A 20,384-nucleotide genomic window follows, 5' to 3' on the forward strand; every position below is an offset into this window, starting at 1 on the left:
GCATGCGTTCCGTGAATGGAGGACAGGCAGATGAAAGACAGGATCCCCCTCCTCCAATCGCAGAACGATTTGCATTCTGGGACTGAATAGTCACAGAGTGTCCCAGGTTGCCCAGCTTACAGCAAATTGGGACGCTCTGGCCAGAAAGGGGGCAAAAGGCACACTGCAAACATTGTGAAGTAGAGTGGCCATGCTGCTCTGCTTGCCACCACCCACGTGACCCAAAGAAATGCCGCCTGAGGCAACAGTCTAAGGCTGTCTCATTATAGGAACGGTTCTGCTGACCGTACCCTGCACTGTCAGTAATGACACACTGTTTGCGCCCAGTTTACCCCATGTGACAGTGCAGGGGAACCAATTATTGGCTGCTCAGGCCTAGAGCTCTGCATTGCGGGTCAAAAACAAACGAAAATGAAGAGCTACATGGTCACCATTCTTTTCTGATATATCATTTATGTCAAGTTAAATATTTTATTATACCTTATTCCAAAACCGGGCCACCATCTACAGCCTTAAAAGACATATTTACATCAGTCATTCTGGATATACATTGGTTCAAGCTATATGATAATAATGTATTTTAATATGATATTGTAGAATATCCCCAACTGTACTCCTGAAGAAGTGGAATTCTATAATCGAGAAACACATCGAAAAATATCTCTAATCTCTCGCTTTCGACATATGATCATTTATGGGATTTGTGTATATGGAAGAATGTATACGGTGAATGGGTGTGAGATGGGGATATAATATGATTGGAGAGTGTGTAAAATGTAAGTATATGCTGTTAGTTATCTTTTATTTATATACACTAAATAAAATTAAGCATTTTGTACTTTGAACTAGATAGTGTCTTGGTACCTAATTAATGTGAGTTGCCCCACTCAATATGGCCGCAAGCGGCAGCCATATTGAGTGGGACAACTCAGATGACTAACATGCTGGATTAGTCTGACCTAAGTTCATTTTAATACTTTATTGGTGTGTAGTACGTATACACTGGTGTTCTATTGAAAGAACACCGGCTTCACTTCCTGAGGCTGCCTGGCTTCCTGACCACTCAGGAATCCGGGCGGCGAGTCATGAGATGTCGTCTGACTTCCTGATTGGTCAGGCTGCCTAGCAACAAGTGAAGCCAAGCAGGAAGCTGGGCGACACATGATCCTCCTCCTGGCTTCTTGATTGGCTAGGAAGCCGGCTTTACTGGTGCTAGGCAGTCTGACCAATCAGGAAGCCGGGAGGCGGGTCATAACCCACCGCCCATCTTCCTGATGGGAAAGGAAGCCGGTTCCATGCTCCCTCGGTACTGCCGGTTGGAGGAAGATCTCTCTCTGACCAGAAGTTCTGGTATTGGAGGTAAATATTGGAGCATTTGGGCGAGTACTTGCCCAAATACTCGGTATCAGCCCCGATACCGATACTAGTATTGGTGCATCCTTAGTTATGACCCTCCCTTACCCTATCCAAAACTAAGCAAAAAAAAGTTTTGGCTTCAGTTCTGCTGTATGATGCTTTCTTAGTGGAGATGTTTTATACTTTGTCCTGATCAATGTTTAATGTGTGCTTTGCTTTTGTGCAGCGCTTTGAGTATAAACTGAAAGATTTGGTCTTCCACATGCCAAGGATGTTTCTGTGTCAGAGTATACATGCAGAAATGTGACAGCTGTGTGCTTTAAGAGGGGAAGTGGCATGCAGGAATGTGTAGAAAGGCCGGAGGCAGGTAGTAGAGTTATATATAACACCTCCACAAGACAATAGACATTACTTTCATAGCTTCCATAGTACACTCCCACAAAGACATTCTATGTAACAGCAAAGCCTGGCGGTAATATGAGAATGATTTGTGCGCTGCTCAGGTCGTTCCTAATACGTACTGGAGGCATTAAAGCAAGCCTGTTCAGGTGGATGTACTGTATATAGGTTACTATTGCTATCTTTCCTTCTGGAAATGCTACATGCTTCTCCAATGGCTTTTCAAACTTTATGGGCGTCTGATTCAGAATGCATGTGTAGATGAGGCATTTGGATTTCACTTAGAGCATACCTGTTCTGGGTCACGTGATGCTGCAGGAGCATCATAACAGCTAGGCAATGAGCATTTTCAGAAGGCCACCAGGGGCTACCTCTGTATCTCTCTCAAGATAGGTGGAATAAGTCTCTAAACCTATCTAAAACAGATTATACAAATAGAACAGTGACTACATCACATATCTAGGTAGTAGGGATGCAATGATATATCGGCCGCCGAAACATATCGGCCGAAAATGTCACTTGTGGCAAAATGCCGAAAGTGCCATCTTTTTGGCCGAAATAGCGGTTCATCCGTTCTTTCTATCCTCCCCGCTGGGTGCTGCTCTGTGTCCCAGCGGGAAGGAGAGAGAAACTGTCACAGGAGGCCTAGCGCTGCGGGAGGAGAGCGCTGTGAGCATCCGGCGTCTCTCCTCCCCCCTCCGCCTCCTGCCACAGATCAGAGGAGAGCGGCGGTGTGGGCGGAGACAGCCATTGCTGTCAGAGGAGGCTGAGCTTTCCTCTCGCACCGCCCAGCCTCCTGTGATAGTGTGTCAGGATGGAGAGCGGGTACAGCAGTCAGTGATCGCTGAGTGTTTGTAAATAATTGATGACAGAGTATGTTTACTATATCCTCAATTATGAATGAATGGGAAGTGATCTACATCACTTCCTGTTCATTCATTATTATGGACATGGTAAACATACTTTCAGTGCACCTGTAGTAGTAATTGATAGTAAGTGGTAAATTAATTTCTTGCCCAACGTTGGTGTTGGAACTATGCAGAGCCAGTGGTATGAGAACAGTGGAGCCTCTCCTCTTGTTTATCAGGTAAGTAACCACAGACACCTTGTGCTTTTTAGCTCTCCGAAAGAAGGACATTGCTTCCACTGGCCACCAATTCATGGGCCATTCCTCTTATTGACCCCCATTTCTTCCCACTGACCACCCATGTTAGAAGGTCCTTTTCCCACAGACCACCAGTGTATGGAAGCACTATAGTAACCACCAATGTAAGTGGACACTTTTCTGCTGAACTAAAATTTTAAAGAGCTCTTCTATACCAACCACCTATCTAAGGGTGCACTATTCCGCTGGCCACCAATGTAATGGGGCACGTCGCTGACCACCTGGGAGGGGGGCATTTCTCCACTCGCCTTTGATGGTGGGGGCCAGTTTTCATTGTCTGAGTTTCTTTCTCAGACCGCTGCTGGGTGACGCCATCTTGAATGTGATAGCAGCAGCCCCAACAGACTCAAGTGACACTCTATAATATTCTGGTGCGTTCCTTCCCTGATGGCTACATAAAAGACCATGGACATTCCCAGAAGAGGAGAGGGCTATGGTGCACAAGGAGGGAAGGAGCTGTGCTTGGGAACCGATGGGGAAATGTATCAAAACTGGAGCAGACAGAATCTGGGGCAGCTGTGCATGACAACCAATCAGCTTCTATCTTTCATTTTCAAACCTTAACTGAACAAACTGAAGAGAGAAGCTGATTGGTTGCCATGGACAGCTGCTCCAGATTTTGTCTGCTCTAGTTTTGATAAAATTCCCCCTTGACTGTTCCTGAAGTAGTCAAACTTTCTAGTAAGTACAAAGGCACGTTGCAAGTGAATGCAAAATATATCTAAAGCCAAACCTTTTGTTTCCATTTTGGATGCAGTAAGGAATAGAACTCCGGTTTCCTCGCACACTCCAAAAACACGCTGGAAGGTCAGTTGACTCCCGTCTAAATTGGCCCTTGTATGCATGTACAGTAGGTACCTTAGACTGTAGGCTCCTTGAAGACCGGTTTTCACCATAAACAGTACGTTCCAGAGCGGTCAGCCTCTGGAACGCACTGTATCGCATTCCAGCCAGCTTTCTGGGGCGTAGCGGTACGTTGAAGTCAATGGCACCGCAGCCTTGCCCCCCGCCCGCACCAGAACGCGTGGCACATCAGTGCCTGCGTTCTGGCCCAGTGCAATCTGCAAAAATGCTCCAAGCACTATTTTTGCAGATTGCACTGGACCGGAACGCAGGCACTGATGTGCCACGCATTCTGGTGCACGCGATAGCGCTGAGGCTGCAGTGCCATTGACTTAAATGCAGTGCCACGCCCCCTCCCACCCCTGAACACAAGAAGCCGGCCGGTGTGCGATACAGTGCGTTCCATAGGCTGACCGCTCTGGAACACACTGGGGGGAATTTATCAAAACTGGAGCAGACAAAAATCTGGAGCAGCTGTGCACGGCAACCAATCGGCTTCTCTCTTCAATTTGTTCATATAAGATTTGAAAATGAAAGAGAGAAGCTGATTGGTTGCCGTGCACAACTGCTTCAGATATTGCCTGCTCCAGTTTTGATAAATTCCCTTACCTGTTTATGTTGTGAACCGGCCCCGAGGACAGGGGCTGATGTCAATGTGCACTGTAAGGCATGGTCCACACCTGGACGTTTTACAGCGATGATTGACGCGCTGTAAAACGCTCAGCATGTGAAAACCAATGATTGACTATGGCCATGGTTCCCACCTGGGCGTATTTCAGCGCGTAGGAACGCGCTGAAAAACGCCCTACGCCCAAAGAAGTACAGGAGCTTCTTTGGGGCGTATTTTCCGCGTGTGTCCGTTAGGATACAGCCGGATAGCCCTCGTAAACGCGCGTATCTTTTACCGGCAAAAACACGCGGAAAACGCGCATATTCCGCACGCCCAGGTGTGAACCGAGCATAAAGCGCTGCGTAACATGTCAGCGCCTTTATAAACACCAGTAATAAATAAATAATAATAAACCACTGTCTTGTTTGCCATCTATGTCATGTGGGGGAGATTTCCCTTCACTTGCTGTTCCATAGTCACCACAGGAAGTGAGAAGAAATCTTTCCATAGTCATGTTTCTGACACCTGGAAAAAATAGAAGGTGCATCTCCCCAACATAACAAAACAGATAAAAGCAATACAAACCTGATGGGAGATTTAACCCCTAACCTACTTTATTCAGAATAAGATAAAACAAGTCTGTAACTGTAGCTGAGGCTGCATAGAAACGCATGTCTGCGCAACCATTCTACTTTATGGGAGAACCACCTTTTGGCAAAATGTTACTCATGCAGGTTGGAACCAGTACATCGGCCACGCCACAGACATGAGACATGAAAAAAATCCAGTTCTACAAGAGAGAGCATGCTGGTACTGAGCACTGTGCTGCCGAACGCTGCATCCACTTCATCCTCCAGCAGCTGACGGGGAATCCGCATTCACCCCTCCTGACAGCTACAAAGGGAAAGGTGGCTTGCCAGACAGACTTGTGTATCATGTGTCAGGGGGAGGCAACTAGGGTTGTCACCTTTTTCTTCAAGCGAAACCCGAACACTCTAGCGCAGAGTAGCCATACTCCGGCCCTCCAGCTGTGGGGAAACTACAAATCCCATGAGGCATCTCTCTCCGGGAGTCATGTCTGTGGCTGTGAGAATCTTGCAATGCCTCATGGGATTTGTAGTTCCACCACAGCTGTAGAGCCGGAGTTGGACTACCCTTGCTCTAGTGACACACAGACATTTTTGGGGAGAATGAGTCATGGCATATTCATATATAAATATCACAGGTGATATTATTTTCAGTGGGGGGCCGGTAGCCCCTATCTTCATTTTGGTTGCCCCTGTCTGCCTGACATCTTGTGTCCGGGTTTCTGCTGCCAGGAAACCCGGACACAGCATTCAAAACCCGGACTGTCCGGGTGAATCCTGGACAAGTTGCAACCTCGGCGCTCCAGCTGTTGCGGAACTACAAGCCCCATAAGGCATTGCAAAACCGACACCTCGCGCCTGCGCAATGACATCATAGCGCATGCACAGCCATCTCAAAGAGGCCTGCCGGCGGCCATCTTGGTGATGGCAGAGAGAGGAGGGGACGTTCAGCCAGCGGAATGAGGTATGCCGCCAGGTCCCCTCCTCTCCCCTGGCACTATGGACCGAGTGCCCGACTGTCAGTCATTTTGGTGTCACCCCTGCAAGGGTGTCACCTGGGTGTGGGCCGCACCCCCCCCGCGTGACGCCACTGTCCCAGAGGCATGATGAGATTTGTAATTGCACCGCAGCTGGAATGCCGAGGTGGCCTACCCTTGTGTCATATGTACATCAGCCACCCTGCGTGTCTGCAGTCAGTGCACCTAGGCTCACAAATTACAAAAATGACACCAAGATAAGACATACATGTGCCAGTAACCTCTTAAAGCAGAACTTTTCCTGCCCCCTTGCCGTGGGGCTACCCCCCCCTGCACTGCAAAGGGTTAAGCGCTTGTTTTTGTCTAGGTCCTGAAAGAAAAAAGTTACATTCGCCCGATCTTTCAAGCCGACTCGCTCTTAGACCGGTCCCTTCCTCCTCACTCCCCCTCCGCTGCAGCCGTCTAAGGTCCCTGAGTCATCACGTGCTATACACATGGTATAGGACGTGAGGATGCTTTGGGACATACCATTCTAGCAGTGGAGGAGGGGATGGGAACGGTCAAATAGCAAGCCGGGATATATGTTCATCTGACAGGGCAAGATTCTGCAGACGGATGTAAACAGAGTATTGGTACCCGATGTCAGTTATTAAAAGGTGGTCCATAATTGTAATCGGTTCTGAAATACCCAGATCAGCCGACACCTAGTGCATTTATTTATAAACAGTTTGCAGAGCCATTCGCCCTGCGAACAATCAGTATGTGCGAATAGAGGCAAAAACAAACGTTTATGGCTCTATTCACATGCCACCTAGTGGCCATAATGCGGTATTACATTCAACAATATAAGAATGTTCATTTTTACCTCTATTTGCAAAGAACGAACGTTCCCAGAGACTGGCAGAGAGAACGGCTCTACGAATTGCTTATAAATAGCCATTCTCGGTGTCCGCTTCTCATATCCCCTGTGTAGGAGGAGCCAACCAGTTCTGCTATTGAGGATTAGAAGCAGTCAGGTTTGCATTGCTGTCTGATACAAAGATTCACTTTAATTATCCTGATCACCAATATCACCGGCGGTGTAAGTGGCAGCACAGCCAAAATTGCCTCCAGAACAGGAATATAGGGGAAACCTTCCAATGGGGACACTTCCTGTGACAACTGTCTAAGAAGGGGTTTCCACTTAGACATCATCTCACTTCCCGTTGAAGCTACAGGACAGGAAGTGCAGAGAAATCTCCCCAACTGAGACACAGATGTCCAAAATGGCTGCCCCCAATATATAGATATATATATATACACAGAAACATTGTTACTCTTTATTACAGGAAGCTGATCCCATTTATACATGTATAGTAGAGTCAATGATTATAAGGACAGTGCTGCACATGTCTTCCCTTCCTGCGATATTCGCTGCATTACCGTCCGGTAAAATTCTTCATCATTCAGCAAATCTTACACCTGGAGCGCCGCCAACCCGGCAATCTCGGCTGAGTGGACGGGGTGTAAAGACACGTCGCGGACGTGCTCCTAAGCCGGTGATCGATCAAAACTACGAACTTATCGAGTTGTGGGACCGCATTACTTCCGGTTACGTCACTCACTGGCGTTGCTCTTTTCTCCCCTCTAGTCTCTTCCTGTCTCTACCAGCCCTCTCCTCTGTCCATCTTTCCCGACCCCGCCCTTTCATCCCCTCTAGTCTCCGCCCTCTTCTCCGGTTATCTCTCCTGGCCCCGCCCTCTCCCCCCTCCTGTCTACTCTGGCCCCGCCCTCCCCTCCTCCCGTCTAGGGATCTGAATGAGAGCAGGGGGACTGACTGCACATCCAGCGCACAGGAGGCCGAGGGCAGCGTGAGCAACGGCGGCTCGGAGCAGGTGAGTCCCCGGGCCTGGATAGGCCTCGGTTAGGGAGAAGGGGGGCGGCTCTGTATGTTTCCCTTCTGGTAGTGCAGGACAGGCCTGTGAGGGCGGGGAAGGGAACCTCACTGTCCCTCATTTGGTTTACCTTCCACCGGGGACCTCCCGGCGATGTGGAATGGTGGGATATCCTGGCATTCCTGTGTATTATGAGTCCATGTGGCATGGAGTCCGCTGTGCTGTGCCTCCCCCATCTCTAATCAGTGTCCAGGCCGCCCTATTGATGGGATTACAGCCACATCTAACTAGATCGGAGATCGTCTTTCCGGGGCCCCTCCTTGCTTGACATTAGGTCTTCCTGGGGCCCTTCCTGCCTGACATTAGGTCTTCCCGGGGCCCTTCTAGTCTGACAGGTCTTCCCGGGGCCCTTCCTGCCTGACATTAGGTCTTCCCGGGGCCCTTCCTGCCTGACATTAGGTCTTCCCAGCCCCTCTTGACATGGGGTGGTGCCATTCATGGTGGGTGTCCCCTGGGTCCAGATCCGGGAGTGGACTGTGCTTCCATGTGATCATTTTCCAGGGACGAGGGCTCTGCTTTTCAATCGGGATCAGCAGCACAACCCTCAGGGTCCTTTTTCACACAAGCGTCATCCACATTGTCAATGAAACGGACAACAGAACCCATTTCTGTCCAGCTTCAGACCGGTCTTCCCGTACAGCTCCATGGAGGACTCCATCCCACCATACACCTCTGACCTGTGTACGTCTGCCCAGACCCGCGCTGGCTCAGTGCTAGGGCACAGAGAGAACATTTGTTGGTTGTGCGGCGTAAAAGGGCAGACATGTTTCTTTTTCTCACACCTCACCTTAGCTTTGCTGGGTGCATGGAGCTGAATGTCAATTGTCACATTTCAGTAAAGTTTAAAAAAAAAAAAAGGTAGGCAATGTCTTGTGCCCGCTGGTGTGAACGAGCCCTCACGGACCAGATGTATACCCATTCGTAAAAATGGAAAAGGACGCAAACCTTTTCCGTTTCATCTGATGGAGCTTTACGGACTTGGCTGGTCATCTGCATACGTCCGCTCACCCGTAGGGATACGGAAGCGGAGGGATGAAGAGCGGACGGGCGGAACCCCTGTGTGACAGAGGCCTTACTTTCACACAGGGGCCCCATCTGATCGTAGACCGATCCCTGGCTGAGTCACATGATAATGGAGACCAATGTGACGTTGGTGTCTGTACCGATTCTTCCTTTATCTTGTGATGGAGGATAAATGGACTTGTGTAATCACTATGGCCGGCGAGATGTAAACAAATGTGTGACTGCTTGTCTCTGCCCCCAATAGATCAGCAAGTCCCCATTCACACATTGGCGTTGCGTGAACGTGTGCCAAAGGGCACGTTTTAAAGCCTTTTCGCTACATGCGGTGCCATTAGTTGTTAATGCCACACCAAACACAGCCGTTTAAACGTCCATGGGCTGATGCGTGACAACGGTGGCAAAAATGCATGTGAACTAATCCATATTTGTGTGACGTTACGCATGGCTAGGTGTAAACGGGGCCTAAGGGCAGGTTCAGATCTGGTCCGGAAAATCGTGTGAACTTGCCGCAGTTGCAGTGCATTCCAGACAAAATGAGACCTGCAGTATTTTTCTGGTCTGGAACGGACTGTGCTGGTGTGAACAGAGGCCAGAAATAGCATAGGGATACATTAGGATGCATTTTGGGTCCGGATACAGTCTGGTCTTAATATGATCTGGATGTGGTGTGAATGGGCCCTAAAAGCAGACCCGGGTAGAAACTTTGCATGTTCAGTCTGACCGATCTGGACAGACCCTGATATGGGTGGATGTGCAACCTCTTATGTCTTATAGGGATACATTGCAGTCCGTTTTTCTAATCAGGGGTCAGAAATAGACTGATGGATCGCCTGTGTGAAGGTGCTTTATTGTTAATAGGGTAGCAGGGCTCAGTGTTGGAGCGCTGCAGTGCCATTCATTGTGAATGACAGCTCAAGGCACTGCAGTGTGCGGTACAATACTGCAATGTGGTGTCGTGTGCTGCGCTGGTGAAAATGCTGCAGGTCTGGTTTTATCGGTGTGTTGGACGGCACATTTAAATGAAGCGGCTGCTTGAATGCAACACAACGTGATGCAGATGTGTTAAATGCACGGTCCTGGTGTAAATAGGCCCAAAGAAGCTCTGACAACGCACATTGCACAGTCGTGTTCCACTGTTGTCACCATCAGAAAGCCCACCAAGAGGAATGCCATGCAGCCATTGCTGGAGGGCAGGCGTGTGCAGGATATCAGCAGCAGCACTGAGATACCACAAAGGATGGGAAAGGTGAAAACCATATTATAAGTGATCGTGTTATGTGATGTTGGTGCCACACTGTTGAGCAAAATTCGGATTGTGAGGCACAGGTAAGTGATCTGGTTGCTGGCAGTGACTAGTTTGACCTTCCAGCTAGACCACTAGGAGAAGCTGTCAGCATTGGTATCTCCCATATTTTCCCATTGCAGGTTTCTTTTAAAGCCTATTTCCAGGAGGAAAAAAAACAACTTCCTTGCAGTGGGCCTACCAACCACGCATCCCGCTATGCGGAATAACAAGGCTATAAATCTGACCACATGCACCTTCAGACTTGTTACAGCTCAGACCATCTAAGACTGAAGTCCTATTCACGCTGCGGCACTGCATTTTTTCCTCCACGATACCGTGCAACTAATGCATGCTACCACACAACATACCTCCCTTGCGACAGGTGTGTTGTCATTCATTTGAAGGGCACCCCAATGCACCTCCTATGCATTGCTGTACTCTGCGCTGTGCTGTCAGGTCGGGTTAGTTTGAATGGCAGCACAGCGCACCTGCTGCACTGTATGGTAGGTGTGTTGTGCAGTAGCATGCGTTAATCACACCGTGGCAGTGTGAACAGGCCCTTAACCTTAGTTGGGTCCAGAGTAGGGATGCACCGATACCGTTTTTTCGATTATCGAGTAACAATGTTTTTTGTTGCTACTCGATACAGAGTACCGATACCGGAAGTCCCATTAAGGAAGCCGGGTGGCGTGTAATGACTTCCCGCCCGGCTTCCTCATTGGCCAGAAGCCGGCTTCATGTTACCTCATCACAAGGTGACGAGGAAGCATGGAGGTGACATTCTAGCTAATCAAGAAGCCGGTGGTGGGGGGGGGGTTGGGGTAATGACTTGCCGCCTTGCTTCCTGATTAGCCAGCTTCTAGACCAATCAGGAAGCCGTGCGGTGAGTCATTATATAGTCATGAATACTCAGCCAAATACTCGGTATCATTGCATTCCTAGTCCAGAGGCTGGATTTTGTGATAGTGGACTGTTTGTTTTGTCAACAAAGATTTCCATAATCGATTTTTGTAGATGATACAACATTTCTGAATATCAGTTGCATTGCCTGGATAATGCAGGGGTTAAGTTACCCAATGCATGTACAGTAGAAGAACCTGGAATGACTATTGGAGTCATGGCAGAATTTCCAGCCAATAATGGTATTTTCTTTTCTTTTTAATATCTGTGCTTTTGTGTGACCTCCTATATCAGGACCACATGCACTTTGGGTTCGCCTCTGCTTGCATTGTGTATATTTATATGACAAAGGCGGCCTCTAAATCAGAACTGGAGGCTGCTTTAGTTGGAGCCTTTGCTGTGTTTCAGCTACTCACCTGTGAGCAAATCGCGGCAGGCAGTCTATTCCTGCAGCAGGATATGTGATGTATGGAAGCCAAGAATAGGAAAAACAGTGCAGAAATAGACTACAAAGGATGACTCTCCTTTTAGCCTAACACAGGAACTTCCTGGTATGAAAACATTGCTATATGTGGACGATGTTCTGAAATAGCCTCCTTTACACACTCGGGAGTGGTAGACACAGTTGTATCTTCATTTTTACAACTGGTATGATATCTCTGTGTGGTGGAGCTGAGCCTTCCATCTTCCTTGGAGGAAAGTTGAAGAGTACAGTGCCTGCATTGCATAGGTCCCACATTCTGCCAATTATTAGACTTGTTCAAAGGTGAACAGACAGTTATCTCGCAGTCTATTGTCTGACAGCGAACCTGTGGCTGGCCAGACAAGGCAGGTGAATTAGTATCGCCCAACGCATGAAATATGCAGTACTGGGTGCTGGACGGGTAGTTTTTCTACATGTAGGCCTACTTTGGGGGTTAATGTACAGCGTGGAAGCCGCCTCTGGTTTAGTACAAGTGACCTCGGCCATGTCGCCAAGATCACTTGTAATAAGCTTGCTGGTCTGGCCCTCTCTCCATGGTCCGCCCCCACTGCTAGCTGTCTCCCTCCTCGTCGTGGTTTTTGGGGGTCCCCCGCTCTTCTGGGGGTCCCGGGACCATGGCAGATTAGTTCAGGATGGAGAGCAGGAAGCAGAGGGGAGAACGTTGGTTCTCCGCTCTGCTCTGTGTGAACAGTGAGAGGGGAACGCTGCACTTGCAGCCTTCCCATCCCAGCTGTCACAGGAGAGCCAGCACAACGCTGTGCTAAAACTCCTATATTGGAAGTGACAGGTTCCATAAAGAGAACCTCTCACCTCCAAATGCGGTCACACAGGGGACTGTTAGCTCCTGTGTGATAGCAACAAAGTTAAGTAGAAAAATAAAGTAAATAATATAAATACAAATACAAAATGTAAAAAAAATCAAGTAATAAGAAATAATAATTAAAATACATTAAAAAAATTACTTATTTTTAGTGTGTGTGGACTTTGAGATAAATGGATTTTGCGTTGCAGTTTTGGCACTAGAGCTCACAAACGTTAGCCACCACTGGTCTATGTCAAGGCTCACAGCTTAAGTGGGGGGAGGCTAGAGCTCTGAGCCATAATCTGTCGGATGCACAGCATATTAGCACATTATGGCAGACTTACCTGCCAAACCAATCCTCTCCGGCGCTTCCAACCTCCTTTCTGCCTTCTTTATGGTTTCAACTCTTCTCCATTTGATTGGCCAGGCCCTGAAGATGTAACCAGGAAAAAAAAAAAAATCTAACAGTGTATATCCAGCTGTAGGCTGGACTGTGACAATTTTAAGGCAACAAGTAGACAGTATAGCTGTTGCTTTACTTTACAGATACTTGCACACTAGGAAATGCATGTTTCTTGACCTTTTAGGCCTCCTGCATACAGGTGGCTGAGCCCATAGAATGTAAATGCCGGCATGTTCAGACCCCCCCGGCCTGGGGTGCTGCGTATTACCTCCCATAGAGATCAATGGCTCTATGAGGGCATATGCCAGTATTTGCATATGCTGTGTCCAGGGATTTACATCCATACACATATGTGGTTGTACGCAAGAACCAGTGTATAGACGCATCCAATCATTGACTTCTATGGGACTGGGTGCACAGCTCCCTGGCAGAGGGCAATACGCCGGTAATTGTTGTACGGGCTCAGCTGCCTGTGTGCATGAGGCCTGATCAAGAAAATGTTGGGAAGGCAATATGGAAGCTGCCAATGCTGATTGTTTTTGAAGGTGCAACTGCCTGGCTGTCAATCTTCTATTTCCTATTAAGTCACTAGCTTAGAACAAGCTTATGCATATCCGAAGCCTTGTCAGAGCTGCAGTCAGTATTATCACCAGCGGATTTACATATTAGTCAGATAATGTGCGCTTGTTCTTTCCTGTGTTAATGTTTCTTTCTCCAGGAGTGCCAAAACTATCCATTGGCATGAGATGACAGCTTGACTGTCTCGTCTCTGTAGGGCTGGTGTATGAGCAGTGGCTGCTCACATGAAGAATGGTAGAATGGTCATTCTTCCCTATCATTGCTGTTCCCTTCACCTATTCACAGCTGAATCTTTTTGTTTTTACCTGAATTTTATCTTGAACATCTTCAGATGGTCTCAGCAGAGGTAAAGGAAAGCTGTGCTGGGAGAAACATGTAGACTGTCATTGCTGAGATCTCCTTGCAAAGCGGCTACCGTGTTTCCCCAAAAATAAGACACTGACATTACTTATTTTATTTTATTTTTTTAATGTCAGAAGTTCCCTCAGTGACTGAGGCTGTCACCTCATCTCACCTCACTCGGACCCCACTGACCATGCCGCGCTGTGCCGCTGCCTGCTGGGAAATGTAGTTTTCTGCCCGGCGGCAGCGCTCTAAGCAAAGTTGGTTCCCGGCCAGCTAGAGTTCCAGATAATGTGACCTGCAATTTGTCAGACCTTCTGAGGGGGAGCTTGGTCATAATTGCATCACTGATTTTCTTTTTTTTCTCCAAACATACAGAATTTTTACCACATTTACTAAGCCAAAGGATATTTACTTTAGCTGGCCATACACTGTTCTATTTTTGTCGTTCAACCTACAGGCTGAAAAAAAGAAATTAGAACAGATTCCTCCATCAATGCTCACAAGCACGCTGTCTGCTGCTGTCAGAATACCCGGGCAGAGCCAGCCGGTTGCTTATTGGCAGCCGGCTCTGTGCGTTCAAAATGTTTTCCATTAGCTCCTTTTGATCAGCTGATCGAAAGGGTGCTGACGGCAGCGCCCACTGTGCGAGTTTCGGCTGCTTCTTTAGGAAATTTGCATAAGGTATGGCCAGCATTAGAAAGTCAATTTGCCTTTAGTAAATCAACCCCATTATAAAACTATCCATTGATCCAGAGTTATTGACAGCAGAACGTACATGCAAATCTCTTGTAAAAGTTGATCTTGGTCTGTCGTGGTGCTTTTTGAGCCACCTTATTGGTGGAGCCGAACTAGCCTTTTACAGCGTGCTTTTTCAGCCATAAATGTGCTCCTACAGATAACTTATGCCTTGCTTATACATTTCCTTGGTATAGATTGCACAAGGCTGTTTGAACACAGAACAGAAGTGGCAATGGCCAGCAGGTACCTTGTAAAAGGGTGTCAACCTGAATTCCAGATTGTTAAAGAACAGGTAGAAGATTGTGATACAACAAAGATATCGCCATTACACCACACGTTATCAGTCTGATATTGTTTAGTAAGATCAATACGGCATGCAAAAATATATGTGACGTTAAGGGAGATCGGACGTTGATGGAGGGAAAGAAAAGTAGAAATCAGAAACGGGTAAAGCAGGACATCAATATAGGACAGCATTGCTCCACTTCTTTTTTTTTTTTGTCACCGCTACCTTCAAAAGTATGCAAAATCTTGAGGTACCCTAGTCTAAAATGTAAGGAGGAACCCATGCAAAACACAAGAAAAATTGGGATTCCATCCTTTGCATCGAAGTTCTCCTTTCACATCAACCCCCCCCCCCCCCCACATCTCCTTTTACATCAGAGTTACTCATTCACATCAGAGTCCAACCATCACAACATTTCGAGGCACCCTGGTTGATGAGGGCTTTAATAGAAGATGAAAAGCTTGAGTCTTTTGAATGAGTGAATACTTATTGCAAGTAGCACCAAGTTGGAATAAAGTTTGCTACGTAATTTAGGAGTCTGTGTTCCTCTCAGGGTTATTACATCAATACTTAGAATATTAATTCCTTAACATCAAAATGTTTCTTTAAAAGGTAACTAGTTTTGCCTAAGCCGACAACCATGAAATAATATTTAGAACCAAATGGTCATTTTAATCCGTAACCTTTAATTTGGGGCAAGCCACTTTATGGCCTGTGTTCCTGGTTCCGTTGACATGCTCTGGCTGGGTATCTTGTATTTCATGACCCCCCCGTCTCTAGTTTGGGTATAGGAAGGAGGCTCTCTGTTGTGTCTTGTGTGGCAGCAAAATGCATTAACCTTTTTGTGTTTCCAGTTGGAGACTGGGCGCAATTTGCAAAAAGGTGCTCGGTATGCAGATATCGGACTGGAACCCCTGCTAGACTAGCATGGTCTTTTATAAGGTCAACCATCTGAATTGCCAAGGTGCCTGAAACTTTAACAAAAACTGAATCTCGAGTTAAAACTTGGGAAAAATCCCATGAACCTGGCAGCCAATGCTTCTTAAAGATTACAGCTGGTGCCTAACTTCAGGTTTTCTCTAGTTATTATCAATGGAGCTGGCTCCTAAAATCCTGTTGACTCCTGTGTTGGACAAACTGGCTCCTGAATTCCATATTAATTCCATCACTGGGTTAAAAGCAGCTCTGCGTGACCGTGATTGGTGGATTGTGCATTCCAATTGAAGTTCTGTCTATAAAGCAGGAGTCTTGCTGTGTCGGAATTGAATTTATTGATAATAGTGCAGCAAAGTTAAGTCCGAACAAAGGGGGACATTCATTGACATGTACTCAAGAAGGCACGGCCTGTACCTTATATACAAATGTCTGTGTTGTCCAGGCGGAAGGTGTAAGTTTTTGGGCCCATTCACTGTTTAGGGAGAACTCTTGTTACCACGGTCGCACGTCTTTTGTCGAGCCAACATGCTCGAAAACCCGCAGAGAATCGTACGATTCTCGGCGGGTTTCTAGCCTGCTCGTCCGATAGCTGCGGAACGGGCCGGTGTGCGCACGCGCACACTGCCCGTTCTGCATTGCCGTCATCGGAAGCCTGCCCCTCAGCGGGGTGGGCTTTCGATGATCGCAAGTACGATCTGCCCGTCCAAGGTGGGCAGATCGTACGGGCTTTCAAGAAGCATACGACCATCGCAAGACAAAAGTCTTGCGATGGTCGTAAGGTGTATGGGCAGCTTTACACGCAAACACTAAATCCTACCAATGCATCCCTCTAGGTATGATGATTAACCACTTCAAGACCAGGTGTTTAGACCCCCTTCCTGGCCAGGCCATTTTTTAGTATTCAGCGCTGCGGTACTTTGACTGACGTTTATTCCGTCATGCAGCGCTGTACTGAAATGAATTTTATACCATTTTTTGGGGACAGATAGAGCTTTATTTTGGTGGTATTTAATCACCACTACGGGTTTTATTTTTTACTATAAATAGGAAAAATTACTGAAAATTTTGTAAAAAAAAAGTTTTTTTTTTACACTGTTAGGAAACACTTATTATTACCCAGTTTTTTGGTAAAATATAAAAGTCGGGGTCACGTCGGTTAAATAGACACCAAACATGTCAAGCTTTAAAATTGCGCACACCTGCGACATCGCAGAAAACTACCATACCCAAAATTGGCCATAGGCGACGCTTTAAAAGCTTTTACCGCTCATCAGTTTAGTGTTATCAGTGATTGATGGCCCTAGACTTATTGCTCTCACTCCGACGTTCGCGGCGATATGTAACATGTGCGGCGTAATGGGCGCAATCGTCTTTTTTGCACGTATGAATAAAATATAATAAAACCCCCCTATGTGATGGCAAAATATCTGACAGGTCCTCTTTATGGAGACATCAGGGGTCTCCAAGACCCCTAATGTCACCTAGGACCCCCCAAAAGCAATGCACCCTGGGATCGCCTTGTCATTAGCAGAGCATTGTTGGGAAATCTCATCTGTAATCTCGTATCAGGGAAAGGCATTTTCCTCCCCTGACATGTGCATGGTCACATGTCCTAGTCCCATGTGCCAGAAATCCAGGAAGTGGAGAGATAGTAATCTGCCCTTAGTAAACATGGCCACTGACGGGGGAGGAAAAGAGAAATAATGAATGCAAAGAATACAAATGATCTAGAAGTATGTGTTTGTAGATTGTCATTACTAAACATTTCTAAAGGTGTGTTTGTTGTTATTTTAACCCCTTCATGACTGAGGCCCTTTTTTCATTTTTTGCACCCATGTTATATTCCACATAGGGTAAAGGTCAGCTTTAAGTAAATATTTTGGCACTCCTACAGGGTTATTCACAAGAGGGTGAAGAGTTAGGAGAAGACAGGAGAAGTGAACAATCTAGGACAACATAGCTGAACTGGAAAGTGAGCTGAATTAGCTAAAATCAGCTATTTTGTCCCAGATTGTTCACTTCTCCTGCCTTCTCCAAACGCTTCACCCTTTTGTGAATAGTCCTGTTAGTTTTGTATTTCCATTAGCCTTGGATTGAAATAACGGCAATCTGGCTACCATTTTACATGGATTAAACAGGCTGTTGGCTACTTACATGTAATGGTCATTGGCTTGTTTGCTTTGAGTCTTGCTTCAGAACTACAATAAGGCCGGCTTTGCGTTGTGGCAAGGCATGTTATTACTACATGGACAGATTGGTCTGTTGCCCTGCCATTTATTTTGCTTGGCAACCCAACGCACTAAAGCAATGCAACGTGCCTTCTATTCCCAAAAGAAGGGCCAGGTGCAGCTTTGTGTGCCATAATGCGTATTAAAAAGATGCGTTGCCTCCTTAAGGAGATAAAAAGCAGTGAGTGTTCCTGAATTCCTTGGAAGCATCCTTTGTATAGTATGGGCCTTACTGAAATGTAATGGACATTGCCATGTGATATTTGTGTGCTTGTTTGTTCAGTTTATGCACATAAGCATTAGGTGCCCATAGTGCAGGCACAGTGTGATGCAGGTTTGCTGCTGGACAGAATATGGTAAACCAGACTCAATATTTGCCAAGTCTATTTGCTGTAGTTGTTCACAGATACCAGTTTGTGTAAAACCAGAAACAAAATGGGCTCATTCACACAGCTGATTCTGGCCATACACCGTCCAGAACAGCTTATGTCTGGGGAGGCAACGACCACATGTTTATATGCAGCTGCGGCCGCTCAGCCTGTACAAACCAATGACCGGCAGATGCTGTTCACATGTAATTGCTGAAGAAGTGATTACATGCGGCTACAGACAGATGAGTGGCTCTGTATACAAGATATGCACGTCCACAGCCGCTCCTCTGTTCATTACTGCATGGTGTACGGTCAGGAACAGCCATGTGAACAAGCCCTAAAAGCGTGACTCCAGGCATTTTTAAAAATTAGCCCTTGTAGCGCATGTGTCCCCTTCTCCGCTCCAGCAATGGAATGTCCCTTGGTGTCCTTGCGTTTCATTCACTGTATTGAACGTGATGACTCACAGGACTTTAAACTGCTGAAGTGGAGGGGCAGCAAGGCTGAAGGGACTGGTCTAAGGCTGGGTTCACACCATTTTCCGGGCCAGATCTGGAACATAGTGCATTGCGTTTTTGGCGCGTTTGGAAAATTATTTTATTTATTTAGCTTAAAATGGTCTTTCAGGTGCGTTCCATGCAATTTTGATGCGTTCCAGTGCATTCCAGACCAAACAAAATAGGACAAGCAGTATTATTCTGGTCTAGAACGGACTGGGCTGGTATGAACAGAGGCCAGACATAGCATAGGGATACACTGGGGTGCATTTTGGGTCCGGAAACGGTCTGGTCTGGAGGTAATCTGGATCTGGATGTGGTGTGAATGGGCCCTTAGAGCAAGCTGGGATTGTGATTTGGGTGAGTATAGTATATCAGTTATTTGAGCTGCCTAGAAAAAATGGGCACTTAAATCTTTTCTTTTTGCCCAATGCAAGGGTTCTTTAACCTCTTGCTGCTCACTTTCCATTGGCCATTTAAGGGGATCTTAATGCTGGCAGTCTGAGGTGGGCTTTCTGATCATGTGATCACCGTAACTGGCCGTCACAATGCAAGGGTTCTTTAACCTGTTGCTGCCCACTTTCCATTGGCCATTTAAGGGGATCTTAATGCTGGCAGTCTGAGGTGGGCTTTCTGATCATGTGATCACAGTAACTGGCCGTCACATGACCTTAAACAGTGACCGGCAACTGTTGGTGACTCCTCATTCACTATTCTGGGAGCACAATCTAAGCCCAGAGCAGCAGAGCCAGCTGATGCATATATTCAGCAGCTCGTCTGAAGGCCCACCAACCATGGCGCTGCATATGTGCATTAAGTTGGCAGTAACTGGTCAAAGCAGCTACACTATACACTTAATACCTTCTTACCTAAACCAGTATCCAGTACTGTCTAATGACACAGGCCCATGGTATACAATATTGTCTACTGCTGGCTCTACACTGGAAATGATTCGGGCGGCTGCAAAGCCACCTGAGCGCTTGCATGGCCCAGTATATTGTGCCCCCACCTTGCATTCCGGGCTCTGCTGCCCTCACCTGCAAGTTAAGACTTGGTGCCCAGCGCCTGGTTTCTATCTCTATTCTAATATCGCATACCCTCCAACACCAGAACATGCAGGGAAACTTCTCTGCCAAAGGTCAGGATCTGTGTTCAGTCAGGGCCACTGATTGGCTCGCCCTGCCCGAATTTCACCCTCTGAAGCCCAGCACCTCGCTTTCACCTGGCATACCCCCGCCGGCAAAATCGCATATCCAGGTCAGGGAAACTCGGATCCACTGTCTAAGGTCAGGACCGGTGCTCGGGCAGTGCTGATTGGCTGGGGGTGGTTGAATTTCACTCTTTGACAGCGGCCGTGTGACCTTCTGCTATGCTCTATGCTGTTTGTGTGTGTTTCTTTATATGTTTCTATTGGTAAATTAACCATCCATTGTTGCCAGGTGAAGGTTCCTGTAATTAAACATTGCTCACAGTTTGGCTAATGAACATGCCCGCTTGCTTTTCTTTCCTACCCACTACCTTGTTATGTGATCGGGTCCGTAGTAGTGCCAAATTCTATTTGTGTTGCGTCCCAAAACAGCACAGTGCAGACACTATCTAGCAGCAGCACACAGCCCAGTAACGTTCTCCTTCTTTA

General features: G+C 47.0%; 1 protein-coding gene across 1 annotated transcript in view; it reads left to right on the forward strand.

The window, feature by feature from the left end:
- Nucleotides 1-7,680: 7,680 nt before the first annotated feature.
- The window catches only part of KTN1 (kinectin 1), a 116,069-nt gene continuing 103,365 nt past the window's right edge, over nucleotides 7,681-20,384 (forward strand). The window contains exon 1 of the mRNA XM_018562132.1: nucleotides 7,681-7,815. The gene's annotated coding sequence lies outside the window, so the exon portion shown is untranslated. The remainder of the gene's footprint in view (nucleotides 7,816-20,384) is intronic.

Source organism: Nanorana parkeri, unplaced genomic scaffold (assembly GCF_000935625.1).
Source record: "Nanorana parkeri isolate BGI_ZX_2015 unplaced genomic scaffold, ASM93562v1 scaffold20, whole genome shotgun sequence".
Taxonomy (NCBI): domain Eukaryota; kingdom Metazoa; phylum Chordata; class Amphibia; order Anura; family Dicroglossidae; genus Nanorana; species Nanorana parkeri.